Below are 27,781 nucleotides of genomic sequence, written 5' to 3'. Positions count from 1 at the left end.
AACAGTATTGGTAGCACCGCTGCTAGTTCAGGCCCAAACACACCAATGAGATGCGGTGCGGATGTGGATGAGCTAGAGGACATAGTGGTGAGGTAGAGGCATCAATGGCTAAAAGAAGGGAATAAATATTAATTGATATTGTGTTTCAAATGTTTAATACAATTTCATACAAATACAAATGTGTGCTAACTAGAGATGCTCAGGCTCAGTTTTCTGAAAACCGAGCCCACCCGATCTTAAGGATCCGAGTAGGCTCGCAAGCCGGCTCCTTACTTTCGCGCGTCCTTGGATCTGCATCGAGGCAAAACATTATTGTTGCGTTGTCGGATCAATGGTTTGTATGTAGTTAAAATAAAAAATCGGAACGGTGATGTTGAACGCTTTGCTGGATGAAACTGCAGCTTTTGGGTTTAAAACCCGTCTATAAAAAAGCTGCAAATCACCATATGATACGTTTACCTTCTTGTATTTTTGAAATGAACCAAGATTTCACTTCCATTCTCACAAACTTTTGGCTTGTTTCAGTAGCTGAAAACAGGAAACGCGCATTAAAGTTCAGCATTTTTTTTTTTTTTTTACATTTTATGGGTGTCTACTTTACATAGGATGTGTACTTCCTGACATTGGATTCTTAAAGGCTCAGAAGCAAGTGCAAAGTTCTGTCCTGCAGATATAGGATGCTTGTGGATTACAAGGTAACAACCACAAACTTTTTCAGGAGAATGTCCGTAACACATTTAGATTTTTGTTAGCATATTTGATTTGTAGTGTAATTTGATTATTTGTTTTTTTGTAGCTGTTTTTGCTTGATTGTCATACAAGTAATAGAAATAGCACATGATACCTACCCTAGAAGGTATAGTTAGAAAATGAAGGTGTAGTCAGTCAGGAGAAGGCATTTCTGTGCCTGAGACAGCTAGACAGAATTGCACTCTACCCCAAGAAATGTTTCAAAACTAGCTGGTTTGAGACATAAGCAATTTAAATTTACTTATTTTTAATAACAATGTTTATGAGCAGAATATTAAGACTAGTGCAAGACTAGAGCAATATAAACAGCAATGTTTTAAGACTCATTTATAAAACAATAGAATGTCTTTCACAGACACTAGAAAACACTAGATCCACCTCCAACATCACAAGCAGCGTCACCCATTAGGCAACCTTAGGCAGTTGCCTAGCGCACCGGGACCTGCAGGGCGCTGCTGACTAGATTTTCTAATCTAGTCAGCGGCTTGGGAGAAAAGTGCAGCGGCGACAGGGTGCCGCCGCTGTCTGTCAGTGTCCGCGGTCCTCTTCTTCTTTTCATCTGACAGTATGTCCGGCGGTGCCTCGGAGAAGTAAGTTTCACACTTTCTGTCAGTGACAGACAGTGTGAATAAAGTTCTTTCAGACGCCCACTCTCCTTCCAGCATGCATCGCTCCGCCTCCTGTGGAGCAGGCATTGAAAAGAAAAGAAGACAAGACAAGACAAAAAAGAGAAGAGAGAAAAGAGAAGAGAGAAAAGAGAAGAGAGAACAGGTTTGAAGAGTTCTCCTGCATCTACTGACCAGTCTTCAGGAGAAAAAAGAGTAAGTAAATAAAATCTAATTATTTATTTATAATTTATTATTTTTTAAAAAGAGGGTGCCCAAAGTACAATCTAGCAAGTAGGGAGGTAAAACAAAAAAGGGTGGGTAATATGACTTTTTTGGCACCTCATGCTCTATATTTGACTTGCAAACTATGGGGTAGAATTTCTACCCCATAGTTCGCAAGTCAAATATAGAGCATGAGGTGCCAATAAAATTGTCATTTTTTTCCACCATAGTTTGAAAATAAAATATAGAGCATGAGGTGGCAAATAGTCATTTTTATACCGTTTGCCACCTCATGCTCTATATTTTATTTTCAAACTATGGTGGAGGGGGGCGAAAGGGGGTTTGAAATTTTGCCTAGGGCGCTGAGAACCCAAGCACCGGCCCTGGTCACCATCAGGGGGGGTATAGGGATAATAATGTAAGGGGCCCGCTGCTCACCGAAGATCTCTGTGGCAGCAAGTTTCTCTTCACTGGCCCAGTGGGTTAAATCCCCTCCACCAGCACCAGTGACAGATTCCTCTCCCACACCACAGTGAGTGACAGTTGCAGCCAAGTGATGGTGTGACGCTGCTTGTTTCATTTATATGGAGCCCCGCAATTTGTGATAGAAGCTCTGATCACATGACCTTGTTTTGGGCACACATTTTATAAAAATAAAACAATAATCCATTATGTCTGTTGCAAGCATTGTTAGACACAAAATAGAAGTTGTTTAATCAATTTATAAGTAACAGCAAGTGCTAGAAAAGGAGGAATTATGTAGAAAAGAAACACACAACCCCCCAGCATACTTCTGTCATCCAGTAGAAAATACCAAATAACACTGCCTTTCATTTGTAAATAAAATGCTGAGGTCTTAGTTACACACATGTGCAAATATATGATAAGCTACCCGACACTTCACAGCAATCCTGCTACTGGAAAGTCCTATGTCTAAGCCCAGTTAGGTCGGACATGAGAGGGAAGATAAAACAGATAAGAGTTGCAGGGGCAAACGCAGGATTTGTAGAGAGGGGTTTCCACACTACACCACCAGTGGGCGTGACCAGCATTCATGGGGACGTGGCTATAATGTTAGACAGTGCTTGGCTGCATGCACTACTGTTAGGTGCACGCAGCTCTCTCTTTTCGAGCAGAGCCGTGTAAAGCGGGGGCAGGGTCCAGCCACCTCAATTATACAGTGCCCCAGGCTTGGAGGGGGTATCCAGGCACACTGACCCCCCCCCCCCCCCCCTCAGTTTGCCTATGAGTTGGGGAACACCAGGAGTGGGTGTCAGGGCATCCATGTATCCACTGTGAGCCTTGTAATACTATGGTCCAATGTGTTTCTATTATGCATCTAACGGTGAGGGGGTTAACTTTAAGGTCAGGAATTTTTGGAATATATTGCATCATGGACAATTTATTTAATCAAATTGACCTTATAATATAAAATACCTTATAAAGAATTGTGAGAATGAACAATAGTTGAAATATCTGTAACTTCAGTTCAAACATCGATCACTGAGGGTACATTTATGGCGCCAACAATTACTATGTAAAAATTTATATTTTATTGTGAATCTATTTTACAGTGACCAGTAGAGAGGAACATTATTATCAGACTTATTTATTTGGATAAGAATCTACAAGATAATATTCAATTGCTGGAGATCTGATTTTAAAATTGGCAGAATTGATAAAGCTTAATGTTAACTTTACCATAAAAGTTTCCGGGCCTTGATTCATCAAGGAACATAAACGATTTTGTGCGTAAAATCCGCACAATTACTCTGCTCATGCCCAGAATCGGACCATACGCCACAGAACACAGCAATGCGCAATTTACCTCCGAGTGCAAAGGACCCTTATTACAACTTACGATTTCAGTGAGGGAACATAGCAGGGAATGGGCATTTGCCCGTAGTTGATGTACAGTAAGGGGCGTGTCAATCTTGAGTGCACACAGCAGCGTCCGATTCAAGCTCTGGGCACCGCAAAAGTCCTTGTACTTTAGCCGTATCTCTTGCTCCAGTTCTAGTCTAAGTATCAATTACTAGTGATGACAGATATTTATGCATGCTACAACATGTGTTTGCAATCAGAAGCAACTATAAAAATGTATTTTAAGTACAGTAGACATTAATAACATCCTAATAAATGTATTTTGTAGACAAAAATTTAAGAAAAAACAAAAAAGTTTTAATATATGGTTAACGTGGAACTTTAATTGTATAGTTTTTTTAAATTTTCTGCGCATTGTTTTGTGAGTTTATATTCCTCATATGTATAGTGACGTTTCCTGCACTGGCTGTCTAGTAGAGCAGAGCAGACCGACACCCGTATTCATCAGTACACGTATCTTCACATCCATTTCTTGTTGAATTCGAACGTGCATATACCTGATTCACATGCATTTTTTAAAAACTCACATTATGTTCAGTATGCATACCTTAATGAATCAAGCCCTCCTTGATCATCTCTATCTTCACTATATTTTAGAGCGAAGTCAATGGCTACCTTTTTCTAGTTTTTCTAGATTTACTCATATTAATAAGTGACTGGTTTTATGTCACAATCCGAAGGCTACTAAGGAACGCGGAATCTGCTTTAATTGACACTACCCTCAGACAGGGCAGTGCAGAGTCTCACAAAGCGGTGGTGTTTGCCAGGGACTCCCCAAGGAGGTATGGACTTCGTGGCTCCCACTCCGCAGGTTGTGACCCTCTAAGGGGGTAACAAGCGAGATCTAGAGGATAACCCGAGAGATGGTGGTCCGAAGAGGGATGCACCAGATACAGCTAAGTGGTACTGGGATACACAAAGATGAGTGGTTCAGCAAGGTGCGGTGTGCACTGGGGTCCTGGTGTAATGGAACCTGGTGAGGCAGTCTGCAGGTGATTGATGCACAATAGGTCCTGGGGAGCCGGGAGGCCCAGAGACAGGATTGGTAAATGATATAACAGTCTGCAGGATACAGAAGGAGCAGGAAGGCAGGTTTGCCGGTGAGTAATATCAGAACACTTGTAGGTGCAATGCTCTGCGAGTAGAAATGCACTGAGGTCCAGGGAGCTGGAGGCCCTGAGTTAGGACCACTTAGGACTGCAATGGTCTTCAGGCAGAGGTGACACTGGAGTCCTGAAGTAGCTAAATAACAATGCGAAGAGGAGATCTGCAGAAGAGTTAAACACAATAGATCTTGGAAGGAAGAGAGGCTCAGAGACAGGAATGGCAAGAGGTGTAATAATCTGCAGGATACCGGGAATGCAGGAGACCCGATACACAGGTGTATGGTAACAGAAACACACTGAGATGGTTTGTAAGGAACAGTTGCACAGAATCCAGATGACAATGCCAGAGGGAAGGTGTGACAGGATGTATCTCCTATGCCACCCTGTCCTGTGTTGCTGGGGACCTGCTGTGCTTGCCTTGCCACTGTCCACTTTTCTTTGTCCCAAATGCACCCTCTAACTGCAGTCTATTGCTGCTGCCACGACTAGGCTCCTTCACCAGCACCTAGAACCGCGTCCTTGTGGGTAACTCTCACTGCTAGTGTACCCCCTTGCTGGGCACCTGGCTGGTACACCTGACGTATCGCCTTCAGATCAGGGTTGCTGGGGATGGTTCCCCCTGGCCTATCAAATTGGCCAGAGCTGCAGGTAGCTGGCAGAGCATTGGTACTGAATGCAGGGTTCCAACATCAGAACAGCAGGATAACGGATTAGATTGGTCTAATCTGTAGGTCAGAGGAATTACAGCACAGTTAAGTAGTCGTCAAAGCAGGATTGCAGCAGTGATGTTTTATTAGCTCATGTAGTTCTAGTAAGGAAAGTTACACGCCAGTTGTTGTACTAGCGATCTCTCCAGAAGTTGCAGATAGTATAATAATAAATTACATGGCTAAACAGTCTGCTTTTTATACAGATTTACACAGATACCCTGGCAGGAGGTAATCCAGACTCCTACCCCTCTAACCAATCCAGTTGCTTCTAACCAATCCAAGTGCTTCATTCAGCCTGTACATAACTCAGGCTGGAAGGGTTTAACACCTTTTTACATTGCTGCTAGCAGCACCACAACGTCTAAGGTTTTATATTGAATGTTTACCATCAGGATATAAAATTTTCTCTAGTCTTACTTTTAACGCATTTTAACTTTTGCATCCACCTCTTTTATGAACTCTTTGTTCATTCAATACTTCTTTTTCTTTTAAAACAATCATATAATAAACTTTGCTAAAGAGAGTAATACAAATAAATAATTTAAACAGCAAACATGAATTGCTATATGAATAATATAAATGAAAAATATATATTCTTTATAATAAGATTTTACAATTCTGGCAAATTAGTTGGTTGTGCCCCCTCTTTCATCACACTTTTTGTCCCCTCCATCCATACTGTGCCCTCTCAATCATCATTCTGGATCCCCCTTCAACATCACACTGTGCCCCCTTAAGATCCCACTGTGCCCCTTCAATATCAACATCACACAATGCACCTTTATCACACTCATCACACTGTGCCATGGTGTCATCTTTATAACACTACCCCTTCATCATCACACGGTGCCCTTCAATATCATATTGTGCCCCCTTTAAAGTCACACTGTGCTATCTTTATCACAGTCCCTTTCTCATCACGCTGTGCATCCTTATCACACCGTGTCCCTTCATAATCACTGTCCCCCCCTTCATTAAACCCCCTGCTTATCCCACTGTGCCCCTGCTTCACACTATACCCCCTACTTACCCCACTATGCCATCTGCTTCACTGTGCCCCCTCCTCATCACACTGTGCCCTCTCAATCATCACTGTCTCCCCCTCCTTCACCACATTGTGCGCCCTCCATTGCTGTCCCATTCATCACATTGTGCGTCCTTCATAGCTGTCCCCTGCATCATATTGCTGCCCCCTCTGTTCTTTTTTATTTATTTTTTTAATTCAGTGCCCTCTCTGTTCTTTACTTACCTCTTCTTCTGTCTTTTCTTCAGTCTTCTCTTCTTGTTCTGTCAGTGTGCGACTCCTCTCTGCGCCTCTACTCACTGACAGTGTCGGGACGTGATGACGTCACGCCCGACACTGTCAGTAAGGAGGGAGCAGAGGAGAGGGGGAGGAGGTCATCACTGTTTTTTTTTTTTTTTGTTTGTGCCGGCAGACAAGTGGGGATAGCAGGCAGGGGGAGTGTCTCATAGGAATGGTGCCCCCCCACCATGCTTACCGCATTCTGTCGGTCCTGCTTGGTGGCCCCCAACAGATGACCATGGATATCACCAATGTAAGCTTATATTTTTGCATGTGAACTCTTTTGTTACTATAATAAATAAAAATATTTTAGTTCCCATGAAGTGGAGAATAAAATCTAAAAAAAAGTGGACGGAAACCCCCGCCCCATAAACACACCACACACATAAACATTAATACCAGCATAGGTGGGCCATACCTCTACATGTACCTATTTTTGTAAGACGTCTCAGGAGACAAATAGGGGTAGAATTCCATAACTTTAATTGTGTGTTGTGTGAAAATATCAATAGCACTGTGTGGCTGGTTACTATCACAAATCAGAAATATTATGAGGGACAATTTCTGCTATTGACAACTTCAGAAACTACGGTTAAGCTGCATTTACAGTGATCAATGTTGTTATTTTAGATTACAGAAATCAGTGTGTACCTGTGGGCTCATGTGGTACCGTGGTGCAATTAGAACAAATGTACTGTAACCTGTAGAAACCATCAGATATAAGCTGTCATCAGCCACCAGAATAAAAAAATATGTAAATAGTTACAACATCTTTGTGATATTAGCACCATGTTTTATGCAGAGCTTTCTATAGTACCATGTCACCCACACTGGTAGAAGAGTGAATTATTATTTTTAGAACTGTTTTTTTTTATCCAGCGCTCCCTTTGTTCTTTTCTTACTTATCTTTTCTTCTCTTCCTCTTCTTCTGTCTTCTTATCTTCAGTATTCTCTTCAGTCTTCTCTTCTTTCATCTTACTGCTCCTCTTTGCGCGCTCCTTACTGACAATGTCGGGATGTGACAATGTCACTCCTGACAATGTCAGTGAGAAGCGGAGGGGGAGGAGGGCACCGGCAGGTTTTTTTTTTCTATTTTTTCTTTAGTTTGTGCTGGCGTACAAGCGGAAATGGCAAGCAGTGGGGAGCGCCTCACAGGCATGGCATTCCCACCCACCTTGCTTACACCACTTACCGTGTTCCTCCGACCCTGTCATTTAGTGATAAAAAGATTTATTTGACATGAGATTACCTGTCTCCAGCCAGTATCAAAAGCACATCCCCCCACTCCCTTTTTATATGCTTACTTGGGACTTCCAAAGGTACAAAACCCAAACATATTGTCTCCAAAATGAATACATTTCCATACAAAACACATACCAATATAAAAATTAAGTACATTTGCAATTATGTAAATTGGCACCTGCACCACTAATTCAAATAAATGTATACAATAAATTATTTCTATGTGATCCAGCCACAGAAGGTGTAGCAGTCGGTAAAACTGGAGCCATAATGGAGAATGTCCAAACAGGTAGGGAGACCTGAAGATCTAGCACCTAAGGTATGTAGGAGGTGCCTTAAATAAGGAATCCGAACTGCTGATTAGCCAATGGAATGAAGGGGGTTTAAAAAAAACTGGTTTTGCGCATGTGCAGGAGAGCCAGCAAGACAGCGTCCCTGGCAAGAGAGCCACGGTGTCTGACAGGAGAGGAGAACAGTATTGAGAGAGGCATTTGAGAGCACCGGACCCCGCTGGACAGTGAATCCTTTGCGTGACATTTTGTTTCAGTATGTAAATAAAAGGTTCAGCAAAATCTCTTGTTTTTCCAACATAGGGCCTAATGCAGAGTTGAACGTAAGTTGAGCGGCATTGACAAAAATTTGCACGCAAATCTAGAATCTCATCATATATGCTGAGTCACACACATCTCAAGAGGCGTACAGCTCTACATCTGTATCATATGTGCCATGTTTATGTACTTACACTCACATAAGCAAATGCAGGACGAGGTCATAAGTGCAATAAAACTTTGTAAACATTTGTTTTCATAGTGAAAAATGAATTCGCTAACAGACTTCATATAATACAACAGATATAACTTTCCTTCTTGCGGAAGCAAGAAAGTAGAAACTTTTTTATTAAATTCGTACACAAAATCCTATATCATATTATTGAGCAATGAATGAAGCACCCCGGAGCTTCAGAGGTGAATTAGCAATCAGCCAATAAGAAGCGGTTAGCTAGTGCTGGCGATCGCCACCATCATGTATTTGCACCAACCCCTAGGCTGGTGCAAATGGTAAGCAGTAAAAGGTGTATCTGCATCTACAGTCGCAGCCAAAAGTTTTGAGAATGACACAAAGATTATTTTTCAAAGTTTGGTGCCTCAGTTTTTATGATTGCAATTTGCATATACTCCAGAAGGTCATGAAGAGTGATCAGATGATCAGATGAAAATTACCTCTTTGCCATGACAATGAACTTTATCCCAAAAACAAAATTTCCATTGCATTTCAGTCCTTCCACAAAAGAACCAGCTGACATCAGATCAGTGGTTCTCTCGTTAACACAGGTGAGAGTGTTGATGAGGACATGGCTGGAGATCACTCTATCATGCTAATTGAGTTAGAATAATAGACTGGATGCTTTAAAAGGGGGATGGTGCTTGAAATCATTGTTTTTCCTCTGTTAACCATGGTTATCTGCAAGGAAACACGTGCAGTAATTATTGCTTTGCACAAAAAGGGCTTCCCAGACAAGGATATTGCTGCTGGTAAGATTGCACCTAAATCAATCATTTATTGGATCATTAAGAACTTCAAGGAGAGAGGTTCAATAGTTGTAAAGAAGGCTTTAGGGCGCCCAAGAACGTCCAGCCAGTGCCAGGACCGTCTCCTAAAGTTGATTCAGCTGCGGAAATGGGGCGCCACATTGCAGAACGTGCTCAAGAGTGGCAGCAGGCAGGTGTGAGTGCATGCAGAGTGAGGCGAAGACTTTTGGAGCATGGCCTGGTGTCAAGAAGGCCAGCAAAGAAGCCACTTCTCTCCAGGAAAAACACCAAGGACAGAATGATATTTTGCAAAAGGTACAGGGTTTGGACTGCTGAGGACTGGGGTAAAGTCATTTTCTCTGATTAATGCCCTTTCAGATTGTTTGGGGCATCTGGAAAAGCGCTTGTCCAGAGAAGGAAAGATGAGTGCTACCATCAGTCCTGTGTCATGACAACAGTAAAGCACACTATGACCATTCATGTGTGGGGTTGCTTCTCAGCCAAGGGAGTGGGCTCACTCACAATTTTACCTAAGAACATGGCCATGAATAAAGAATGGTACCAAAACATCTTCCAAGAACAACTTCTCCCAACCATCCAAGAACAGTTTGGTGACGAACAATGCCTTTTCCAGCATGATGGAGCACCTTACCATAAGGCAAAAGTGATAACTAAGTGGCTTGGGATGAAAACATCGAAATTTTGGGTCCATGGCCAGAAAACTCATCAGACCTTAATCCCATTGAGAACTTATGATCAATCCTCAAGAGGCGGATGGACAAACAAAATCCCAGAAATTCTGACAAACTCCAAGCATTGATTAGGCAAGAATGGGGGGCCATCAGTCAGTATGTTGCCCCAGAAGTTGATTGACAGCAAGCCAGGGCGAATTGCAGAGGTCTTCAAGAAGAGTCAACACTACAAATATTGACTCTTTGCATAAACTTAATATAGTTGTCAATAAAAGCTTTTGACACTTATGAAATGCTTATAATTTTACTTCAGTATACCATAGCAACATCTGACAAAAGGTTTAAAAACACTGAAGCAGCAAACTTTGTGAAAACCAATACTTGTGTCATTCTCAAAACTTTTGGCCATGACTGTACATTCAGGTCAGCATTCATTCACAAATTCTGCAAACACCCTTAACGTACTCAGCCTAGGTCAGAATGCCCCTTTCCTCTCCTGTGCAAATCCAAGCAATTTAAACTATGCAAATGGACATCATCATCATTATCATCATCATTTATTTATATAGTGCCAACATATTCCGTAGCGCTTTACAATTGGGGACAAACACAGTAAACTAATAAACAACCTGGGTAAAACAGACAAAGGGGTAAGAAGGCCCTGCTCGCAAGCTTACAATCTATGGGCCAATGGGAGTTTGATACATGAGGTTAAGTCTACATTTTGCATTTTGGTCGAGCCAGACTGCAAAGGTAAAAGTGATTTGTAAGCTAAATGATCCCGTCACACAAGAATGTTGGTCACCGGGGTAGTTGTCTTGTGTGAAATTGTGTAACGGGTGGTAATAAGGTAATCTAGTGAGGTTAAGAGGGTGGTTGAGGAATAATATAAGCTTGTTTGAAGCTCGAAAATTTGTAAACCAGAGGAGAGTCTTATTGTGCGAGGGAGTGAATTCCATAGAGTGGGTGCAGCCCGAAAAAAGTCCTGGAACCGGAAATGGGAGGATGTAATGAAGGTGGATGAGAGACGCAGATCTTGTGCAGAACGGAGTACCCGAGTTGGGAGATATTTTGAGACAAGAGAGGAGATGTATGTTGGTGCAGCTTTGTTGAGGGCCTTGTAGGTTAGTAAAAGTATTCTATATTGGATTCGGTAGAAAACAGGCAACCAGTTTAGAGACATACAGAGTGATTCTGCAGAGGAAAAACTATTTGCATGGAAAATCAATCTTGCTGCTGCGTGAAAAATAGATGTAGGGGTTTGAGTTTGTTTTGGGGAAGACCAGTAAGGAGGGAATTGCAATAGTCAATGTGGGAGATGAGAAGTGCATGAATTAAGGTTTTTGCAGTATCTTGTGTAAGATATGTGCATATTCTGCAAATGTTTTTTAGATGTATGTAACATGATTTAGATATAGAGTTGATGTGAGAAACAATGGATAGTTCTGAGTCAAAGATCACAGCTAGACAACGAGCGTGAAGGTAGGGTTTGAGGTCATGTTATCAACAGAGATAGAAATGTCAGGTATGTCCTTGTTGGTGGATGCAAATTTTATTAGCTCTGTTTTAGAAAGATTGAGTTTCAGTTGGTTCAAAGACATCCAAGATGAAATGGCAGGAAGACAGTCAGTTACACGGGACAACACAGATATCGAGAGATCAGGAGAGGATAGATAAATTTGGGTATCATCCACATAGTGATGATACTGAAATCCAAAGGAGCTTATTAGATTTCCAAGAGAGGCGGTATAGATAGAGAACATCAGAGGACCTAGCACTGAGCCTTGAGGTACTCCAACTGATAAAGGAAGCGGCCCCAGAGAAATTAACAGTGAAAGAGCGATTAGAAATGTAGGATGAGAACCAGATAAGTGTCTTGAAGACCTAGGGATTGCAGTGTTTGTATGAGAAGAGAGTGGTCAACGGTGTCAAATGCAGCCGAGAGATCCAGGAGAATTAGAAGAGAGTAATGGAGTTTAGTTTTAGCAGTGATCAGATCATTGACAACCTTAGTCAACGCAGACTCTGTGGAGTGTTGAGAACGAAATCCAGACTGAAGAGGATCCAATTGTTTGCGGAAAGGAAGCGTGTGAGGTGAGTGTAGACAAGTCTCTCTAGAAGTTTGGAGGGGCACGGGAGCTGAGAGATGGGATGGTAACTTGAGAGAGAGTTTGGGTCGGAATCTTGTTTTTTCAGAATAGGAGTAATTACTGCGTGCTTGTATAGTGATGGAAAGATACCGGTAGAGAACGAGAGGTTACAGATTTTAGTTAGACATGAAATTAGCACAGGAGACAGGGATCTACCAATTTGCAAGGGAATAGGATCAAGAGGACAGGAGGTAGAGTAGGAAGATATGAAGAGAGTAGAAATTTCCTCTTCATTTGTGGGGTCAAATGAAGAGAGGCTGTCAGAGGGTGGTGGGAAGGAATTGAGCTGATTGCTTGTCGAGGAAGAGGATACCATTTCTAGTCTGATCTTATCAATCTTGTCCTTGAAGTAGGAAGCAAGATCCTGGGCACTGATAGTAGACTGAGGGTTTGGTGTGGGAGGATTGAGAAGAGATTTAAATGTGTTAAAAAGGTGTTTGGGGTTAGAAGCCTGAGCATAGATAACAGTTTGGAAGTATGTTTATTTTGCAGTATCCAGAGCATTTCGATAGGAGCGCTATATGTTCAACTCTGCATTAGACCCATAGTCTCTAATGGCTAGGCAAAGTTTCAACTGGGAGAATTGGTTTAAACTGGAAAATGCACATTTTTATGCTAAGTAAAGAAATAAACACTTCTTCTATTAATTTAGGTGCACCGGGATTCTGAATTAAGGCTAAATAAGCACTTTGGAGTTAATGATTCTGGGTGAGATCAAATACTCTGTGCAAGATCTATAATCCATGTGGCATAAATTTAAATACTCTAATCCTATTTATCTAATCCAAATAGCAGATTTTCAAGTTAAGCAGTTCAGTTTAAAACTACTAGTAAGCCTCACATTGGATTAAAATGACCCAATAATCAATTAAAATGGAAATCTCTTAAACTGAGTAGTCCAGTGGTATTATAAATGGGATGGATGATCTGAAAGATAATGCTAATGTCCTGCTATTGTGGTTGTCCAAGGTTGGGAAGCTGTGTATTACAAACAATTTCTTAGCATAATGTCTAATTGCTTTTATTTTTACAAAAAATTAATGACATGCAATGTGTAATAATGTTGCTATTTTTCACCAATATTTTGGTCTTGCTTTTATACAAGGAACAATTCACATGTTTGTGCATGTTGGTAAAAGATACATGTATGAAATGTTTCCATTATGATATTCTACAAAAAAAAAAAGATACAACATTGCATTAAAAGCAATGCTTTTACTAACACATCAATCACCAGTGGTTATGACCTTTTGATCACGGATGTAAAACAGTCAGACACATCTTGTGGTGCGAGCAACTCAAATAGAGTAGTACTCTTGCCACATGAACCATTGCATGTAGTTCTAATGCAAGCATTAGGTATATGTTGGTAGTACCCCATTTGAACATAACCTAATAATGTAATAAAAACACATTTTATAAGTTATATGTTGTGCACAAACAGGGTAATGTGGTCAGATATACAGGTGAGAATAATGTCTTATTCATAGTTATATATATAAAAAAAAATATATATCCATTGTTTATCCCTTTTATAATTAAATGGGAATTGGTTGTCCTGCAGTAAACCATATGGAAATGACAAGTAATAAGAATAAACAGACACTAACTTATCTAGTGTAGCCATGATGCTAATGAATGTAGTAGTGTCAGCTCATGGTCAAACGTTATACAGCCAATCAGAAGGGGCTAGATTGTGTCGTTGAAAGTCCTCATCATTGCGTATATTTTCACCAAATCATTTTCCAAACCAACAATGGCATGAACCAACACACACCCACAATCAATTTGAAATTGCACAAAAACATCTATGTGCACATAGCCTAATAAGGCCTATTCACACATTTGTACATGTGTAATAAAATTTGCAAAGTGTCAAAATACATTAAAACCTATTATTATATTAGTATATGTAAGCGTAATTGGTATATGTAAGTTTTCTCCCACACTCCATACTGGTAGCTTCATTAGGTTCTGGCAAGAAAAAAGCCCTAGTGTATGTGTGTGTGCTAGGGAATATAGAATTCAAAGGTTGGTACAGGGCAGCAGGTAAAATATCCAAGAAATGGAGAAGTCAATACCCAGTTTAAAAAAGATATACAAAATATTTTATGTAGCCCACAGTTGATAAGATAGAAAGTCTGCGCCTGTTTTAATCCTTCTTAACATAGGATCTTTATCAGGGGCTTCCAATCAATGGGGAGCAGAATACTGTTCACCTGCTGTCCAATGCTGTAGTAAGAGCCCAGGCAGTATGCTAAATCACCGGTCCACTGACTGCTCATAAGTACAGAGCCGGACTTTCCCCAACTTTGATTACCCAAAACAAACTCAGAAATAAATAGTTTATGTTACGACTGCTTTTGTTTTGCATCTGGCAGCAGTACCTATAATCCATCAGAGGTGGTGCTGTCCTGCTCCTGAACGCTGCAACATGCCTGAAGGAGTTAATCTCCTTGTCTGATGCTAATTAGAACTGCACCTGTCGCACTGCTTCAAATACCTGCCTCAAGCTGTGCTTTGTGCAGTTCATCCCGTTTGTTCCTGGCTGCTGCTAACCTAAGTCCGGGCTTCCCGTCAGGTGTGCCAAACTTGCAGTCCCAGACGGGGACTCCTGCTCTGCCGTCCCAGCCAGGGACGCCTGCTCTGCCGTCCCAGCCGAGGACTTTCCAGAGACTGCTGCACAAGCTAGGTACTCCCTGGAGTCTGCTATTGAGCCTGAACGCCCAAAAGCGACTTCCGAGTCATCAGATCCTCCTCCAGTTTTCTTTGATGGAGACATCAAACAGTTTGTTATGGTACTTGAACTTTCCATGAAACAGTTTCAAGAATGTCCGGATAATTTTGTTGATCAATTTAACCAAGTGGGTTCAATTATTATGTGTTTTAGAGGGGAGCCACAAACCTGGGCCTTCTCATTACTAAATTCCGATTACCCCATTATTCATAATACCATGGACTTTGTTAATGCTGTTTGTCAGAAGTACACTCAATCCACAGTCAAGTCATCTGATCACGATTTTTCTGTGGCCATTCCAGCCTGTGTATCAGTTCCTGCACTTGTCCATAAGACCTCTATGAATGTGTCTTCCATCAGACGGTCTAGGTCACCTAGGGAGAAGGTTAACAAAAATGGAAAAACCCTTGCTTTGCCACTTCATTCACAACAAACACCAACCTTGGTGACTGGCTTTTTGGGTATATCATCATCTGGTGATTAAATAAAAGGTCCTTTCCCAACTCTAGGCTGGGACTCAGACTCTGAAAGTGAATTTGTGGAGGATACTAGAGAGTTAGTGGACGAACTTGCCTATTCTTCTGCTTCTGAAGAATTGGGTCTTCTCTGTACTCCATTAGAGAAGAGCCCAATTGTGTCTCCAGGGAGATCTTATAAAAAGAAAAAGAAGAGGAGAAAAACCTGAAGGGAGCATGTATGGAGCATCTGGAATCCGCTCCTTAAAGGGGGGGCTATGTTACGACTGCCTTTGTTTTGCATCTGGCAGCAGTACCTATAATCCATCAGAGGTGGTGCTGTCCTGCTCCTGAACGCTGCAACATGCCTGAAGGAGTTAATCTCCTTGTCTGATGCTAATTAGAACTGTACCTGTCGCACTGCTTCAAATACCTGCCTCAAGCTGTGCTATGTGCAGTTCATCCCGTTTGTTCCTGGCTGCTGCTAACCTGCTCCTGTTCTGTTTGTTATTTACCTTCTGGATTGAACTTCTGTGTATGACCCCTGCCTGTACCTTGCCTGCTTGCCTGAGACCCTGATTCATTTGCCTAAACCTTGGACCACGCTATTTTGCCTGTTGTCCTAATCTTTTGGCCTGACTTCTGGACCTCGCTTATTCGCTTGATCTCTGCCTGGCTATTTGGATTTGTTTGTCTGATCTCTGTTTGATCCCTGGACTCTGTCTGCTTTCCTGGACAGCCTTGTGTCTTCTGGACTGGGGTAAAACTTATAATACCTGTTCCTGCCATTTATACTATACAGTCTCCTTAGGAACCTATTCTTATCAGTGGATCTGAGTTATCTTTCTTTATTTACCTGAATAAAGACACTTTGCTTTACACTTCCGTTGCTCTTTGTGAATGCACTGGAATTCATAACAGTTTAATGCTCAGATATCTAACCATTCGGTACTTTCTATGTCACAGCAGAGGGGTACACAGTCCTGATATATGAAAATTATGTATATTGAGATTAGTGCAGCTGGTTCATGATTGACAACATATAATCAGTTGGTCAAGCCTTCAGAGAAGGCTAAAAATGTATTTCAAGCAGATAGTGAGAAATGCATCCAAATGGCAAATTACAGTTGGTTAATAATGATAGGGATAGTTATAAGCACTAATAATGCACATACTATTTGTATTGCCTGTATATATAGAAAAGTAATAGTTTTAGCTGGTATCCCCCTGTGAATATCCTGTTCTTACTCATGAGAAAGGTCTATAAGTTTGAGCTATTCACAAGATCTAATCCCAGTATAAAATTGATCTATTAACATAGAATGGGCATTTCACATGGATCTATATGATCTGATTTGCAGTAAAGTCTTGACACAGGTCTCCCCTTCATCTCCTTGGTCTCCCTTCAGATAGTAAAATTCCTAATGATGTCACATGTTTAGCCATTCTAATGTTAAGTGCTGCTGAGTTTAGGTAAAGAGGGAGAAGGCAGAGCTATCACATGGAGATAAGAGAGAGTAGTTGGAGGACAAAAGATAGCTTAGGGTAGAAGAGAAAAAACATTAATAAAATGCCAGTGAAGGCATGATTTTTTTAAGTCAGTTGATAAGGGGACTAAGACTCATACACCATTGAGACAGAGAAATGTACACTAAGGGCCCCTATTCATTAAGGAACATAAATGTTGGACCGCAGGGCCGGACTGGGACTAAAAACCAGCCCTGACATTTGAAGCATACAGGCCCATCACTGTTGATGAGCAGGACAAAACTGTGTGCCGCTGCGCAGCGGTGGCACCGCCAAGGGCGTGGCCGCATTATGTTGGGGGCTTGGTCAACATGGGGCATTGATACATACATTGTAATAAAACATTACATTTATCAGGCCCTCCTCATCCACATCCCGCCACCCCCCACCCCAGAAACACATTAAAACACCCAAGTCCACTGTACTTATCTATGATTCTGATGCTGTTGACATCCATCAGGGTGGGAACTTCCTGTAGAGTGAGCAGGGAAGCTCTTAGTCTCACAAGATTCTAAATCTCATGAGACTTAGAACTCCTCGGCTTGCTCTGCAGGCTGTGTCCTGTCCAGGTACTGGGGGCAACTACCAAATTCCTCATGCTAACCAGAGCTTGATTAAAAAGCTCGGGGTTGACCCTAGGCACTTAGGACAGGGGGGACTCCTATGATGTAATATGGTTATTAGACACATTTTCAACAATTACACAGTCAATTCTGTGAGCACTACTATTAGGTGCACACAGTTCTGCCTTCACAAACAGTACAATGTGAAGTAGGACATACCTCCCAACTATCGTTGCAGTCAGACCAAATCCTGACTAAGCGGGACAGTCACACACCAAATTCAGGACAGTTGGCAGACTGTCCTGTTCTCTCCTACCTGTCTTGTCATTGTCACCACTTGTGGCTGCTGGTGTCTTTAGATCAGTTGCTGTTTGTCTGGATCCTGGAATGTTGGGAGCCCTATTTGGTAAAAAAATGGGTACATGAAATTTAGAAAACTCCAACCAGCACTACTGTTAAATCAATACAGCACCCACGTTTTAAAATTAGGCCTCACTCCAGCCCCAACATTAAAATAATAGTATTCACATTTAATAAATAAACCTATTTCCCTCCCTACATACAGCCCCAGCAATAAATTAATAGTATTTACATTTCATAAATTTACCTATTTCCTGGAACCATGACTGCCATAAATTCATAGTCACATTTAGTAAAGAGACCTCATTCTCCCCAAACTCACCCCCATATTCAATAGACCCCAAACCACCCCATCTTAAATTAATAGTCCCCACTATTACATTGCCCCTTCATTACCCCGCAAACAAAATATCACCCATTAATTAGCCACCATCTACCTCACACACACTACGTTGCCAAAAGCTCCCTGTACCATCACACACATTACTGTGCCCCTTCATCACAACCATGCTATGCCCCTTATGATTGCACAGTGCCCTCCATGCTGCTTTTACCTCTCTTCACACTCTGCCATGCTGCTTTTGCCCCTCTTCATCACCCTGTGCCATGCTGCTCCCCCTCTTCTTCATCCCACTGTGTCTTGTATCTCCCCTCCCCTTTCTTCATCCCCCTGTGCCTTGTATCTCCCCCCTTCTTCATCCCCCTGTGTTTCTCTGCGTTCCTCCACTCTTTAACTTACCTCTGTATTGCCTTCTGTTATTCTTATTTTATTTTCTTCTCTTTTCACTCTTCTTCCTTCTCTCTTCCGTGCGTCGCTTCTCGCTGAATGTTGGGTGACGCAAACAGGAAGGGGGGGAGATGGACGCCGGTGGCCGCGATCATGAGAGTACTCGTACATTCACAGGATCGCGGCGCCGGAGCAAACCCCCCCCCCCTGCTGCGCAAAAGATTGTGCATGCAAGATTGTGTTTGCAATCAGTAGCAACTGTAAAAATGCATTTTATGAATAGTAGACATTAATAACCTCCTGATAAAAATAATTCATGGGGGGGGCAAGTAAAAAAAAACAATTTTTAAAATATTTTTTTTCATTAATGACTATATTGTTAACAGGTGGCTATAATTGAATATTTTTCTGTGTGGACTATACAGTGCACAGACTAGTCCACATTGAGACACACACAGTGCTGTGTGTCTCTACATGGCAAGTGCCGTACGTACACCCATAATCAACAAGAGAGATGTTTCTCCACATCCGCTTGTAGTCGTATATGGGTGTGCGTATGCCCGATTTACATTCGTTTTTAAAAAAATGCACAATACGTTCATTTTGCCTACAATAATGAATCAGGCCCTAAGAAAGCACTGGGTATTGGGTAGTTATTGAACAGTGTCTTTGTTTGTCGGGAGACTTGTCACCTAGCAACAGCAGGTGGCTTAGGCAACAAGCCTCCCGAATACGCTGAGGCAGGGGATGCTTAAAGCAGTAAGGGGCAGTAAGGGGCATCTGGTCAACTGAAAAATCCCAGTTGTTCATAAATGTACTGAACTACGTGCAGAGAACTACGTGCTCAGACAGCTCTAGTCCCAGTCACATAAAGTGTCTATGTCAAGCTGTGTTTGAACAACACGACCGCAATATCATATGAGGGGAACCAAGTCAATATACTTATGCAAAGAAGCATTAGAAACCTGGCACTGGGCAGTTCAGATAGACATAATCCTGACTGCAACTTACATTTCAGGGGAACTGAACTAGCAGATTCTCTATCCCGCAGAAGAATTCCCTAAACTCAGTGGCACTGAATAGTCAAATCTTCCAGAAAATAGTTCACACCTCCAGGAACCTAAATATAGACCTCTTTGCCAGCCCCATGAACACTCAGATCCCATGCTTTGTATCCAGAATATGGATGAAAGGAGTATAGAGGATGAATATGACTCACTTCTATGCATTCCATCCCCATGCCCTTCTCCTAAAGGTTCTGCAGAAAAAAAGGGTGGACTGGGTATGTCAAATAGTGGTGGTGTACCCCACATGGCTATCCAGAGTCTGGTTCCCTCTGATCAGCCATTTATGCATAGGGCTGAAGAATCCCTAGGGTTATCCAGAGACTGCTTCCAGGGAACCCTAGACATACTGGAGACACTTCACCAATCTATGTGGATGGCAATATTATGCGACAGTTAACAAATGTAGTCCTTGCATCCACCATAAAAGCACTACTTAATGCCTCCTTTAGGCTCAGAACATGAGCTAGATGCTGTGCAATTATTAAGGAATTCAACCTCTGGCGATCTGAAGGGAATCCCTTTCACAGGGCATTATTACTCCATTTAATATTGGACTTTTATCTTCTAAATATGAGTCAGGTCTAGTGTCAGCTACCATAAAATCATATGGTTCTGCTTTAGCTATCATGATCCCAAAGCTTAACAGACAGCAAACTATTTCTCCATTTGTATTTCCTCTCCTTCCTAGCTTCATGGGAGAAGGAATCCAACACTGGCCAATTATCCTGTAAGTTGGCATCTTTAATGGCTTTAGCCTATAGGGTGTCATTTTGTAGAATGTACTAAATAAATGATAACTAGAATCTGATTGGTTGCTGTAGGCAACATCTCCACTTTTTCAATCCGCAGCTTGAAAAATGTACCTGTATGAATTCCTCATTCAATAAACCCATAGTTGAATTTCATGTTATATATGACTGTTCAGAGCCTAACCTTTGTGTGGCTTTGTGCCTGCTCACCTACCTGGCTCTGACAGCTCCCATGAGAGAAAATATCACCTAGCTTTTCCTTACCTGTATGAAACCTTTTTGCCTGACAAGATCCTCTACTATCAGAGGATGGATTGTGGCGACCATGAAAGATGCAGGAATAGATACAATCCAGTTTAGAGCCACAGAAGTGACGGCTAAAGACATATCATTGCAGACATTATTGGAGACCAACCACTCTACATAAAATCGAGCTTCTCAGAGCAACCACCAGGTATGTGGTAGTCTGCCCAACTACTGTTGATAGGTGGCAAGCCCCCCGATGAACAAAACAGTAGTTTGCAGGAATCTATGACCTGCAAACTAGATTTGTTCTAGGAAATAGATTTGCCACCTAGCAATATCTCCCACCCTTTCTCCTTTTCCTATGACTGTTGTTTCCTCTGGAGAATCTATGGTCGCAGTAAGGGACCAAAAGAAGCCTCATGTAGCCACCAATAGGGAGCAGAAGTAACCTACTACCCGGCATTAGAATTATTTCCTAATTTTTGGAGCCTTTTCATTTTTGGAGTTTTTCCAAGTTTATTATAAGTTGTCAGTTAAAGTTCAATAAATTGTTGCTTTTGGTTAAAGAAGCTTCCAGAAAACCTGACCAGCTGTGCCCTGGCGCACTCTCACATGACCGCGATCTGTGGGAGCGCTCGCACCACTATGTTTCAAGCAGGGGTAGTGAAAATTCTTTCACTTTCCCTGTCTCAGCATAGAGGCTTGCTGTCTAACCCACCTGCTGTTGCTAGGTGGCAATCATGTTCCCTAGAACAATTCCAGTTTACAGGTCATAGATTCATGCAAACTAATATTTCTTCTCTGGCGCCTCAGGTCTGACATGAGCACGGTTGGTTCTAACAATGAGAGTGCTGCAGTGTCAGATGTGCAGGAACTGCTAGATCAGATGTGCGAGATGTTACCATGTCTGTGATGATCATAGTAGGCTATAATATTTTGAGGTCTATTTATCAAGACCAAGTGGTTTTGAAGATTACCTACCTATTGCAGCGACAGAACATGTTCACTCACAATTTTTCAATAAAAGGTTGATGGGACAGCTGAGTGATAATACTTGTGTAAAAACTCATTAAAATGCAGCAAATTCATATGCTCCCTCCACATCAACACTACTAAGTATTTCATACAATCACAAGTACAATTACTTTGCAATTTTCCTTATGGGAAAGGAAATGTACTCTAAGAAAAAGACAAAATGTGTTTTACATTAGTAAACAGACACTAGTGGAATATTATAATTAAAAGTCTTATTAAACAATTTCCTTTGAGCTGATAATCCAACCGCATTATTAAGTATAGAAGTTATTAATAAATATAGGATTGCTGTGCCACTGTTATGTACGCAAAAGCAGTCCCCATAGGTTCTATGGGGACTGCTATTTTGCATGATTTACCAATTCCAAATTAGTAATATTTCCATTCTTAATAAAATAAATATTTACATTTTGCAGGACAGTGTAATAACGTAAGTGGTTAGAGCAATGTGAGAGGACCACAAGTGATCCTGTTTGGATACAATAGAACTATGGATTATTAGTTACAGTTTGGGACTTTCAGCTGACTCTACACCTCGTAAAATATGAATAGGGGATTAGCCGGAAATGCAGGAACGCCGGAATAAGTCAGCTTACTAGAGAGCCCTCTACTGCTTGGTGTCTTGAGTGAAGCTTGTCGTGTTTTCTCTGCCTCTATAGGGCATTCTGCTCTGCTACACAGATATGTTCCATGTAATAAGCGTGGAACAACTATTACACATATTATATTACATATATATTGTATAGTGTGTATGTGAAAAAATATATTAAATATATATATATATATATATATATATATATATATATATATATATGATATATTTATATATATTTCTGTATATCATAGCGATATATTTTAGTTATACGTTCTGCCTGCCTGAATGTATGTTCAGAGTGCATTATCCATCCATTACACCTACCGGAATGGAGCTCCGAGGATCTTAGCCATCCATCCCGGCTGCCAGCATGGATCTCCAAGGACCTAAACCATCCATTCCGGCAGCCGGAATGGGGCTCTGAATACCGTAGCCATCCATTCCAGCTGCCAGAAGTGGCCTCTCAGTATCTTAGACAATTATTCCAGGTGCCGGAATGGAGCTCTGAGTACATTATTCATCCATTCCGGCAGTCGCAATGGGGCTCAGAGTACCCTAACCATCCATTCCGGCTGCCACCATGGAGCTACAAGGACCTAAAGCATTCATTCCGGCAGTCGTAATTGGGCTCAGAGTACCCTAACCATCCATTCCGGCTGCCAGAATGGGGTTCAGAGTACCCTAACCATCCATTCCCTCTGCCAGAATGGGGCTCCGAGTACCTTAGCCATCCATTCCGGCTACCGGAATAGATGTCTCGATTTCTTAGCCATACATTCCGGTTGCCAGAATGGATGTCTTAGTACCTTAACCACTCATTCCAGGTGCTGGAAGGAATGCCTGAGTACCATAGTTAACCATCGCGGCTACCAGAATTGGGCTCTGAGTATCTTAGACAACTATTCCAAGTGCTGAAATGGGTCTCAGAGTACTCTAACCATTAATTCCGGCTGCCGGAATGGGGCTCTGACTACCTTAACCATCCATTCCGGCTGCTGGAATGGAACTCAGAGGACCTTAATCATTCATTTTGGCTGCCGCAATGGGGCTCTGAACACCTTAGCCATCCATTCTGGGTGCCAGAATTGGTATCTTAGACAATTATTCAAGGTACCGGAATGGGGCTCTCAGTACATTATTCATCCATTCTGGTAGTCGTAATGGAGCTCAGAGTACCCTAACCATCCATTCTGGCTGCCAGAATGGGGCTCAGAGTACCTTAGCCATCTATTCCGGCTGCCGCAATGAATGTATGAGTACCTTAGATATCTATTCCAGATACTGGAATGGATGTCTCAACATCTTAGCCAACCATTCCAGGTGCCGGAATAGATGTCTGAGTATTTAAGCGAACCATTCCGAATGTCAGAATAAGGCTTTGTTTATATTAATCATCCATTTCGGCACCCATAATGGGCTTTTAATGTACTCAGACCTCCATTCCGGCAGCTGGAATGAATGGTTAAGGTCCTCGGAGCTCCATTCCGGCAGCCGGAATGCATGTGTAATGTACTTGGAGACCCATTCTGGTAGCCAGAAGGGATGGGTAAGGCAGGGGCGGATCTAGAAAGATTTTCTACCCCGGGCGATTTAGGCCCCGCCCCCTTTCTGCCTTTTAAGGCTGCCGGTAGCTGCACAGTATGTGCAGGTCCGCTCGGCAGTGACAATGTGCTGCCTGGCTGCTCTGATTGTGTTTAAAACACAATCAGAGCAGCCGGGCAGCACACTGTCACTGCCGAGCGGACCTGCACATAGTGTGCAGCCGCCGGCAGCAAGTCCCTGCTAGGGGGGGCGATTGCCCCGATCGCCCCCCCCTTGGATCCACCACTGGGGTAAGGTACTTAGCACCCCATTCCGGGACCCAGAATGAATAGCTATGATACTCACAGACTCATTCCGGCACCCGGAATGGATAGCTATAGCACCCAGAATAAATGGTTAAGGTCCTCGGAGCTCCATTCAGGCAGCCGGAATGGATGGATAATGCACTCAGCGCTCCATTCCGACATATATTCAGGCAGGTAGAATGGATGTGTGTGTGTGTGTGTGTGTGTGTGTGTGTGTGTGTGTGTGTGTGTGTGTGTGTGTGTGTGTGTGTGTGTGTGTGTGTGTGTGTGTGTGTGTGTGTGTGTATAATGTGTGGAATAGTTGTTCCACATATTGCAGAGAACATATCTGTGTAGCAGAACAGAAGGCCCTATGTGTACTATATAGTGAGAGAAAACACAGAAAGCTTCACTCAAGACACCAAGCAGCAGAGGGCGCTGCAGGGAGCCAAATTTTTCCGGCATTCCGGCAATTACGGTTGTCACCCACACCCTATGAATAGCAAATGCAAGAGTCCCTGCACTGCCAAAACTTGTAAAACAATGGACAAAATATAGAACGCTGCAGTCTGCCACATGTTAATTTTTTGTCACACTCATATTGCACAATCACCTGCCAGCAACACGTTGTTGAGGGATTTTACGCTCATAATGACAATAAAAGCTCCTGCTTCCCATGCACTGGGCGAGCCTGTAGTGACACCATGGAATGCAAGGTCTGGCTATCTGATTGGTTCTACTGCTGTCTCTTCACAAAAGACCTCTGACGTCCACCAGTAGGAAGCAGTTGTATAATTGCTCTAAACCAGAGGACACTGAGTGTAACTGTGCAGTGGTTTAAACTGCAGTCACTCTACTGTATGTAGCTAATATGTGAGTATAGATGTGTCAGTCTTTAGTTAGCAGATTTGCAGTGTGCTGTGCAAAATGTTATTATATACTTACACACTACTGTTTTCTGGAACAGTATATTGTGATGTGACTCTTTTTTCATGTACCTTTCTTATCCTTTTTTCTTCTACAGCAATTTCAAGAACTGGTATCCTCACATCCATCTCAGTCTATCAAGATATTCAACAGGGGCATTAAACCTTTGCTCATTTACTGCAAAGATAATTATTGAGAGGTTGAACCATTGGAACGTTTTTAATTCATCTGTAACTGCATACATAAGGTAATTACAATTATTGTATACAGGCAAAGCTTGTAGAATAGTTTACTCACTGTATACAGATATGTTACATAAATACTCTTGGAACTTGTATTACTTCCAGAGATAACTTAATAGACTCAGTGTATATATGAAGACTGCAATGGTGTTACATCTGTATCTATCAAGCCCCTGTCTGTGTTAAAGTCAATTAAACTGCTGGATAAATCATAAACCAAAGAATTGTGATTTTAAGACTTGAGTAGCACGTGAACTAAGTAAGTGTAAGTGACTGATTTATTAAAATGCATTTGAGCAAAAACAGGACAGTAATTTAGATCAGACACTTTGGGGCATATTCAATTGTTCCAGTTTTCCGCGGCGTAAAAAGTATTACCGTTATTACGGTAATACTTAGACGGATTTCAGCTTGCAGCTCCCTGAGCCGCGAGCTGAAATCCAGCGTGAAAGGTACCGTAATAACGGTATTTATGCGTACTATTACCGTAATGATGGTAATAGTGCGCGTGCCACGTTGCTTTGGCCAGTAATGCCAACAATTGAATATGCCCCTTTGCCTAAGTTGTTTATTTTTTTTTTAAAAAAAAATGTTTTATCCATTTTGATTTCCATAGGATTGATAAAAGCAGGAATTTAAATTGATTATTTGACTTGCATTTTGCTTCAGATAGTGTTAGTGCATCCTACAGGATTTGTGATACTTGAGACAGCCTCAAGACCAATTGTAGCTTCTCATTAGAAGACAGTAAAAATGATCTGGTGCATTAGGAGAGAAGCAGGCTTTGCAACTGTTTAGTGGCTTATCAGTAGCGTGAAATGGGGGACAAGAAGTGGGGTCTTGGTAGGATATAGAAAAATTGGCATGTTATAGTATAGAATAATAGATTTAATAAATATATGTGCATTTGATTTGGACGAGGTCAGATGCTGGATAATGTCAGTATTAATTAGGCTGACTGCATTGTTGGAATTAATTACCAATATGGAGATAGTTTCCAGATCATTTCCTTCCAGCTAGCAGTATCTGGGAAATATATTAATAAACCTAACAAAAGTTTTCATTATGTTGTAATAGAGAGTAAAGTACCCTGGGCTAATATTTGCTAACCAGCCCATGTCAATAGGTATATTTTAAATTTATAAGAAAAGCTGAGTAGTTTGAATCTCAGGCAATGGAATTGAAAGCTTACAGAATTAAACTGTGTGTTTAAAAATGTATTATGGAATATACTATAAGATACACATTCTAAAACAAATAATACATTAGAACATAGTACTTTCAGTTTCTAAAGATAATCAGTAGGTCAATGTTAATGATGCACTTTGTACAAACTAAGCATGTCCCGTAGTTCAAGGAAATATTGTGTTTGAGCAACCAGAATAGATCAAAGAACACATAACTGTGTCTCCAACTATGAGGAAGGCTAAATAGGCAGAACAAATAAGACAGACAATATCGTTTGTAAATCATTTCTGTTGAAATAGCAAGGATGGGATTTGACCAAGGGATGTGCTATGTTTTTGGAAGTTTTAGGAAACTCAGGAAAAATAACTGCAGTTTCCATAATAGAAAGACAAATGCAAACAATTGTGTACTATAGTAGTATATTCTTACGACACAAAGTTTCAAGTGACTCATCGTTTATATCAGGGTTTCTTAACTTGTTTTGCTTCGGATCTCTGTTAAAAGATGGAATAAAGTTTGAAATCTAAACATAACTTTTTTGATTTGTGACATAATGCATATCCGCCAAAAGCTTTATTATCGTAGAACAACCCAGATTCATAGCTCTAGGTGGGGGCTTGTACAACGGGAATAGGCGTCATCTTGGCCAAAATGGGTGTGGCCCTGGGTGTAGCACCTGATTTGCACAAAACACGCCAATCAGGAATTATGATGAATTAGAAATGGTGTAATACAATAAATGTAAAATAATTAAGTTCTATAAGATGTACATGATAACGGTATAGAATTGTTATATTTATAGTAATGTCAGTATTACATTATATCACAGTTTGATATAATGTGGCATGGCCTATATGTTAGCTATGTAAAGGAGAAAAAAAGGAAAATTGATAAATTGAGTTGCATACCAGGGTGTTCCATTAACAGAAATGGATAATAATGTGATATTTGGGGTTGGGTTGGAAATATATCATCCTGACATTGGGTTGTTCAGGACTTGATGGTGCTGATGGATAGTGTGTAAACCTGCAAGACCCTCTTACCATTTTGTCGGTTTGTTAATGCAATGCCCTGTCTTGTTTTATTAATTGTTTCCCAACTGTAAAGCACTGTGCATTATGTTGGTGCTATATAAATACATGTAAAAAGTAAACAATATATAGTTTGTAATACTTAAAACTACTTTTGGGGCATTGGCAAATAACATAATTACAAATACATAATTCTGAATAAATAAGGCTCCAACCCATATCCAAACATTGTGAGTGAGAAGGAGGCAGCATCCAGTGTTAATTTGCTTTGAAGGTAGAATGAAAACCTCATTGTTGGTGCCAAACTCGC

General features: G+C 41.4%; 1 protein-coding gene across 1 annotated transcript in view; it reads left to right on the top strand.

Annotated features, from left to right (window-relative positions):
- The first annotated feature begins 618 nt into the window (after nt 1-618).
- LOC142141169 (glycoprotein-N-acetylgalactosamine 3-beta-galactosyltransferase 1-like) overlaps nt 619-27,781 on the top strand; it is a 55,864-nt gene continuing 28,701 nt past the window's right edge. Inside the window, exons 1-2 of the mRNA XM_075199340.1 lie at nt 619-695; nt 25,108-25,257. The gene's annotated coding sequence lies outside the window, so the exon portion shown is untranslated. The remainder of the gene's footprint in view (nt 696-25,107; nt 25,258-27,781) is intronic.

Source organism: Mixophyes fleayi, chromosome 2 (assembly GCF_038048845.1).
Source record: "Mixophyes fleayi isolate aMixFle1 chromosome 2, aMixFle1.hap1, whole genome shotgun sequence".
Lineage (NCBI taxonomy): Eukaryota > Metazoa > Chordata > Amphibia > Anura > Limnodynastidae > Mixophyes > Mixophyes fleayi.
The sequence above is the reverse complement of the archived record's forward strand: the minus strand, read 5'-3'. Positions and strand labels throughout refer to the sequence as shown.